This window comes from Pogona vitticeps, chromosome 9, assembly GCF_051106095.1.
Source record: "Pogona vitticeps strain Pit_001003342236 chromosome 9, PviZW2.1, whole genome shotgun sequence".
In the NCBI taxonomy this organism is placed as follows: Eukaryota; Metazoa; Chordata; class Lepidosauria; order Squamata; family Agamidae; genus Pogona; species Pogona vitticeps.
Window position 1 is genome coordinate 9762759 of NC_135791.1, and position 5792 is coordinate 9768550.

Below are 5792 nucleotides of genomic sequence, written 5' to 3' on the forward strand. Positions count from 1 at the left end.
CCTTGCTCTCTACTTCAAAGCATGCTTGGTAGCTCACCCTTGGGGGGAACTGGCCAGCCCGCCGGCTGGCCGTCACTTTCACAAGTTGTCCTGCTGGGAGGGCTCTTTCCTCTTCAAAAGGAGAATACCTCTCCTTAAAACCAGGAATGTTAATTCTGTCCTGGCGATGACAGGGTTGTCTTCTTCCCCCCCACTGTCAAGGAATGTGAGCTGATATACAGGAAGAAGAAAAAGAAAAAGAGTGTGTGTTATGTACTCAGACAAAGTTTGACCGCCTCTGCATGTTAATTCTACCCTAGGAGAGAAATCCATGATGGAATAGGCGGGGGGCAGAGGAGCACACTGCTTTCTACCATCTCCAAATCCCAAGACATATCATAATGAGGCCAGGAAAGTTGTTTTGACACTCGAAAATTCCACAACTGCCTCTCCCCATCCTGGCAGCTATGCATGAATGACTTCCAAAATGTCCTGTCCTCAACAGCCTTGCTCGCCAGTTGCAAACAAGGCTGTGGCTTCTTTTAGGAAATCAATCCACCTCATTTTTGGTCTCCCTCTTTTCCTGCTGCCTTCCACTTTTCCTAAAATTATTGCCTTTTCCAGCAAGTCTTGTCTTGTTAAGTCCCCAAAGTACAACAGCCTCAGTTTCATTGTTTTGTGCTTCCAGAGAAAGTTCAGCCTTGATTTTATCTAGGACCCATTTGCTCATCTTTCTGGAACTCCAGAGTCTTCTCAAAGGTCCCTTCCAGCAACATATTTAGGATGCACCAATGTTTTATCCTGTTGCCTTCCTCATCCATACATAATAACTGAAAATACAATTGGGTTGATGATTTTGGCTTTGATCTCCAGGGACACATCCTTATACACAACATTTGCTGGTTCCTTCACAGTTGCTCACCAGAGTCTCACTCTTCTGATTTCTTGGCTGCAGTCTCTATTTGGTTTGATGACTGAACCAAAGTGTGCAAAATATTTAACAATATCACTTTGTTTATTGTCAACATTAAAGTTATGTTTAGCACAGTAAAAGGCTTTGCTCTGGCCTGTAAAGCATAGATTGTCCTTCTTTGAGATTCTTTGGTGTGCTCCAGTAGCCAACATATATTTGGGATACGATCTTTACTGCCTCTTCCTTTTCAGAATACAGCTTGAACATTGGGCGCTTCTGGTCCATACAGGGTAAAAATCTTTCTTGCAACACCTTGAGAATCCCTGTCCTTGCATGGGAAATTAACACAACAATCCTATGGCTACTGCATCCCTTAGCACCTCCTTTCTTGGAGATTGGAAGGTATATTGAATGTTTCCAGTCTGTAGGTCATTGTTTTGTTTTCCATATTTGATGGCACATTTTTGTTAGGATTTTGACAGATTCAGTCTCTATAGTTTGAAAGAGTTCTATCAGTATTCCATCAACCCTTATTGACTTATCTTTTCCAAATGCTTTCAGAGCAGTTTTTACTCTACTGTCTAAAAGTGCATGTTCTTCATCATTGGCTTTCTCTTCAAAGGAAGTTGTCATTCTTATACAGTGGAGCCTCGCATTACGACGTTAATTCGTTCCAGCAAAATCGCTGTAGAACAAAAACATCGTAATGCGAAAATAAAAAACCCATTGAAACGCATTAAAACCTGTTTGATGCGTTCCAATGGGCTAGAAACTCACTGTCCAGCGAAGATCCTCCATATGGCGGCCATTTTCGGTGGCTGTCTTGCGAGGAATCCGTCCCAGAAAACAGCAAGGAGCCATTTTATTTACCCGGCAGCCATTTTGAAACCGCCAATCAGCTGTAGGAAAATTCTTGTTTTGCGAAGAATCGGTTCCCGAAGCAGGGAACTGATCATCGCAAAGCGAAAAAAGCCTATTCAGACCATCGTTTTGCGATCGCAAAAAAGTCATTGTAATGTGGTTTCATCATAATGCGGGGCAATCATAAAGCGGGGCACGACTGTATTCCTTTTATATATTCTTCAGTATATTGTTTCCACCTTCTCTTTATTTTATCCTAGTCAGATAGTATGTTGCCCCATATGTTCCTAGAAACAAGGCACATTTAAGAGGAAAAGGTGGTTTATTCTAACAGAAACTTGCCTCAATTTGCATTTTTTTAAAATGTCAGCTAGGAGCAGAACAGGTCTGTTTGCAGGTCTGATGACTCAGGTACCTAGCATGGAAATATATGGCAGCTTCCAGAAGTGAGAAGAAGAAACAAGCCTTAACCTGCCACCTAATGAAAAAGAAGCTGCAGTTTTCTAGCTCCCTGATGGTCAGCATGGATACAGACTTTGCCATCAATCAAGTTTGCAACAGTGGAGAGAGAAATAAGCAGCAACAGATATTTGAGCAGCTGAGGGCCCAGGAGGCAAAGCTTTTGAGGAATTTAATAAAAGGAAGCTGCAGGGTCTCAGAGAGAGAGCCCAGCAGCTAAACAGCAATCTGCTCTTAATTAGGACAGCTTCTCAACTCATCTAAACCATCACCCCAGTGTGAATTTTCTCTGATATCCCAATGAATGGATGCAAAGTTTAACAAAATGCAGGAATTGTAATCATAGGTATTTTGGAGTTTGTAACCCAGAAGGTTATGGAATAACTTATTGGTATGGAACAACCGATTGGTTCAAAATTGGGAAAGGAGTATGACAAGTCTGTATATTGTCTCCCTGATTATTTAACTTATATGCAGAATACATCATGCAAAGACTGGACTGGATGAATCCCAAACCAGAATTAAGATTGCCGGAAGAAATATCAATAACCTCAGATTTGCAGACGATACCACTCTGATGGCAGAAAGTGAGGAGGAATTAAAGAACCTCTTCATGAGGGTGAAAGAGGAAAGCACAAAAAATGGTCTGAAGCTCAACATTAAAAAAACTAAGATCATGGCCACTGGTCCCATCACCTCCTGGCAAACAGAAGGGGAAGATATGGAGGCAGTGACAAATTTTACTTTCCTGGGCTCCATAATCATTGCAGATGGTGACAGCAGCCACGAAATTAAAAGACGCCTGCTTCTTGGGAGGAAAGCAATGACAAACCTAGACAACATCTTAAAAAACAGAGACATCACTTTGCCATCAACGGTCCGCATAGTCAAAGCTATGGTTTTTCCAGTAGTGATATACAGGAAGTGAGAGATGGACCATAAAGAAAGCTGATCGCCGAAGAATTTATGCTTTTGAATCATGGTGCTGGAGGAGGCTCTTGAGAGTCCCCTGGACTACAACGAGAACAAACCTATCAATTTTGAAGGAAGTCACCCCTAACTGTTCACTGGAAGGACAGATCCTGAAGCTGAGGCTCCAATACTTTGGCCATCTCATGAGAAGACTCCTTGGAAAAGACCCTGATGTTGGGAAAGTGTGAAGGCAAGAGGAGAAGGGGACGACAGAGGACGAGATGGTTGGACAGTGTCATCGAAGCTACCAACATGAATTTGGCTAGACTCCGGAAGGCAGTGGAAGACAGGAGGGCCTGGCGTGCTCTGGTCCGTGGGGTCACGAAGAGTCGGACATGACTTAACGACTAAACAACAACCCAGAAGGGTGAACGAGAGTAGATCCAGAGCCTGTCTTTTCATTCTTCTGCATCATTCAGATGCCACGGTTTGGATGAGAAAGTACAAGCCTGGGAAGGTACACTAGGACGTACTGGGACTGGGACTTAATTTCTCCCCGTAACTATGAAATAGCTCAGCGATTTCGGCCTCTGGCTGTGGGAGTTCAGTTCCCCACTGTGGCTCCTGACAGGAGCTGGATTTAATGATCCATACAGTCCCTTCCAGCTCTGCAGTTCTAAGGTAACACCCAGAAGGAACCCTACTGCTTACATCCCTTCATTCTGAGATTTGTCCATTAATTCCTACTCTCCATCGCTTGTTCTTTAATAATAATAATTGCATGCCATCAGGTATATTCCAACTTATGGCATCCCTTTTCAAGGTTTTCTTTAACCATTTTCCAATATACTGTATATTTTTAAAGGCTTCTGTTTTTAGTACACAGGTTCTACATTTGTTCAATAGTCACTGGGAACAGGCATTGTCAAAATCCTTTTGGATGTCCAGGTAGATAATGTTTACTGATGTCTGTGCATTTATGACACTATCAGATGTCTCTAAAAGGTCACCAAGACAGGAACCTTTGCAGAAACCATGGTGATTATTCTTCTAAAAGGCTTGATCTTCTATATGCTTATTCTTACTGACACATAACTAAGATTTTCCACCAACTTCTCCTGGAACTGTAAATTTATCCCAAGCAAGCATGAATTGAAGTGATCTGTCATTTCCTGGAGTTCACCAACAGAGTCATCCTCATGAATGGAAACTCTCCAGTCCTCAGAGACTGCTGTTAAAAATATGTTTCATGTTGCAGTTAGATCAGCGATTTAACAGTTGAGCTATTTAAATCTCCATGTAGATATTACCTACAGCTTTGTTTGCAATTCCCAGTAAGTCTTAGAACACTGTCCCCTGTCAGTGCAATTTGCCTCTGCTCCTTATTAACCCCTCCTGAAACCTTTAGGGTATCTCAGTACTGAAAACACATAAAAATCATTTAACTCCTGCAACTCTCATTTTCTTTTAGTACTACTTTAATTTCCAATGGTGAGGATGGCTCCTGATAGATTTGAGAACTGTTTATGATCTTGATGCTCTCAGTGATGTACTCCTCAAAATCTTTCCCTCCCACATGCTTCATTCTTTGCTTGCATTTTGTCTGCAGGTTTGTGTTCGCTGTAGTACAACTCCCTCTAGTTTCATATGGAAGCTTTTCTCTTTTCTGTCAGAGAGGTAGCTGTGTGTTTTGCTTCAACAACCACAATGCTGATATTTATTTCAGTGTAAGCTTTGGGGGATTGTAATCCACTTGGTCAGACATATATTTTGTCTTTTAAACTTAGTCTTTCAGGGCTCCTCCTTCCTAACCTTGTAGCGAGAATGTCTGTCACAAACTTGGAATTTAAAGCAAAGTAAAAAAGACATTTTCATACATAACATTACCCATTCCCTCTCTGCCATATCTGTATCACCAGGCTTTCAAAAACTAATCTATATACTGTAACTGGGTATTCTCAGAAGGGGTGGTGGGGAAGCAATTAAATCTAATGTTACTCTCAACTGAAGCAGATCCACTAAAATCAGGTTCAGCAAATGGCCTCTGGTTTCCAAAAGAACAGAAGATAGGCTATGCCATACTGTGTTGCTGTCTTGTTCCTGGGACCGTACAAAATCAATTGTTGACTCTGCTATTAAGGGACATCACATGGGCCAATCTGCTAAGAGAGAAAACTTTTGGATGTCCAAGTAAAATCAAGGGGGCTACTCAGCTTATATTGCTCCAACCGCACCAAGGCAGAGCGGCATTGCTATCTGTGTGCTTCACTCACATTTCCCACCTCTCTCGCAACCGAGATCTGCAGGAAAATTCCCAAGGACCTGGAAAATACTTTAAACCTTACTCTGCTTGTGATCACCTTGCCATAGTGATTTATGCAGAATTCAATCCAGTAGCCCGCCTCTCTGAGACACTCCATGAAAACCTGCTAGGCAATAGGCTTGCGGCTTGCTGTGCAACTTGTTAACGGGTCTGTGTGAACAATGGTAATTCAATGTCTCCAAATAAATTAGATCCCACAAGCCTGACGTCTGCCCACACTGTATTTGATCATAGCCACAAAGGTTTCCGACCCTCATTCATTCCACATACAACCTCTACTTCCCTGACAGCTAGAGGGAGGCAGGGAAAGAGACAGCTGGAACAATGAAACCACTGCTGCTTGGA

At 42.3% G+C, this 5792-nt stretch overlaps 1 protein-coding gene across 2 annotated transcripts in view; it reads right to left on the reverse strand.

Annotated features, from left to right (window-relative positions):
• Positions 1-5792, reverse strand: part of LOC110088419 (trophoblast glycoprotein) — a 29914-nt gene that overhangs the window by 20147 nt on the left and 3975 nt on the right. Inside the window, exon 1 of one of the 2 annotated variants that reach the window (XM_020810697.3) lies at positions 38-3660. The exons of the other annotated variant lie outside the window; for it this stretch is intronic. The gene's annotated coding sequence lies outside the window, so the exon portion shown is untranslated. Of the gene's footprint in view, positions 1-37; positions 3661-5792 lie in introns of those variants that run through there. 2 annotated transcript variants of the gene reach the window in all.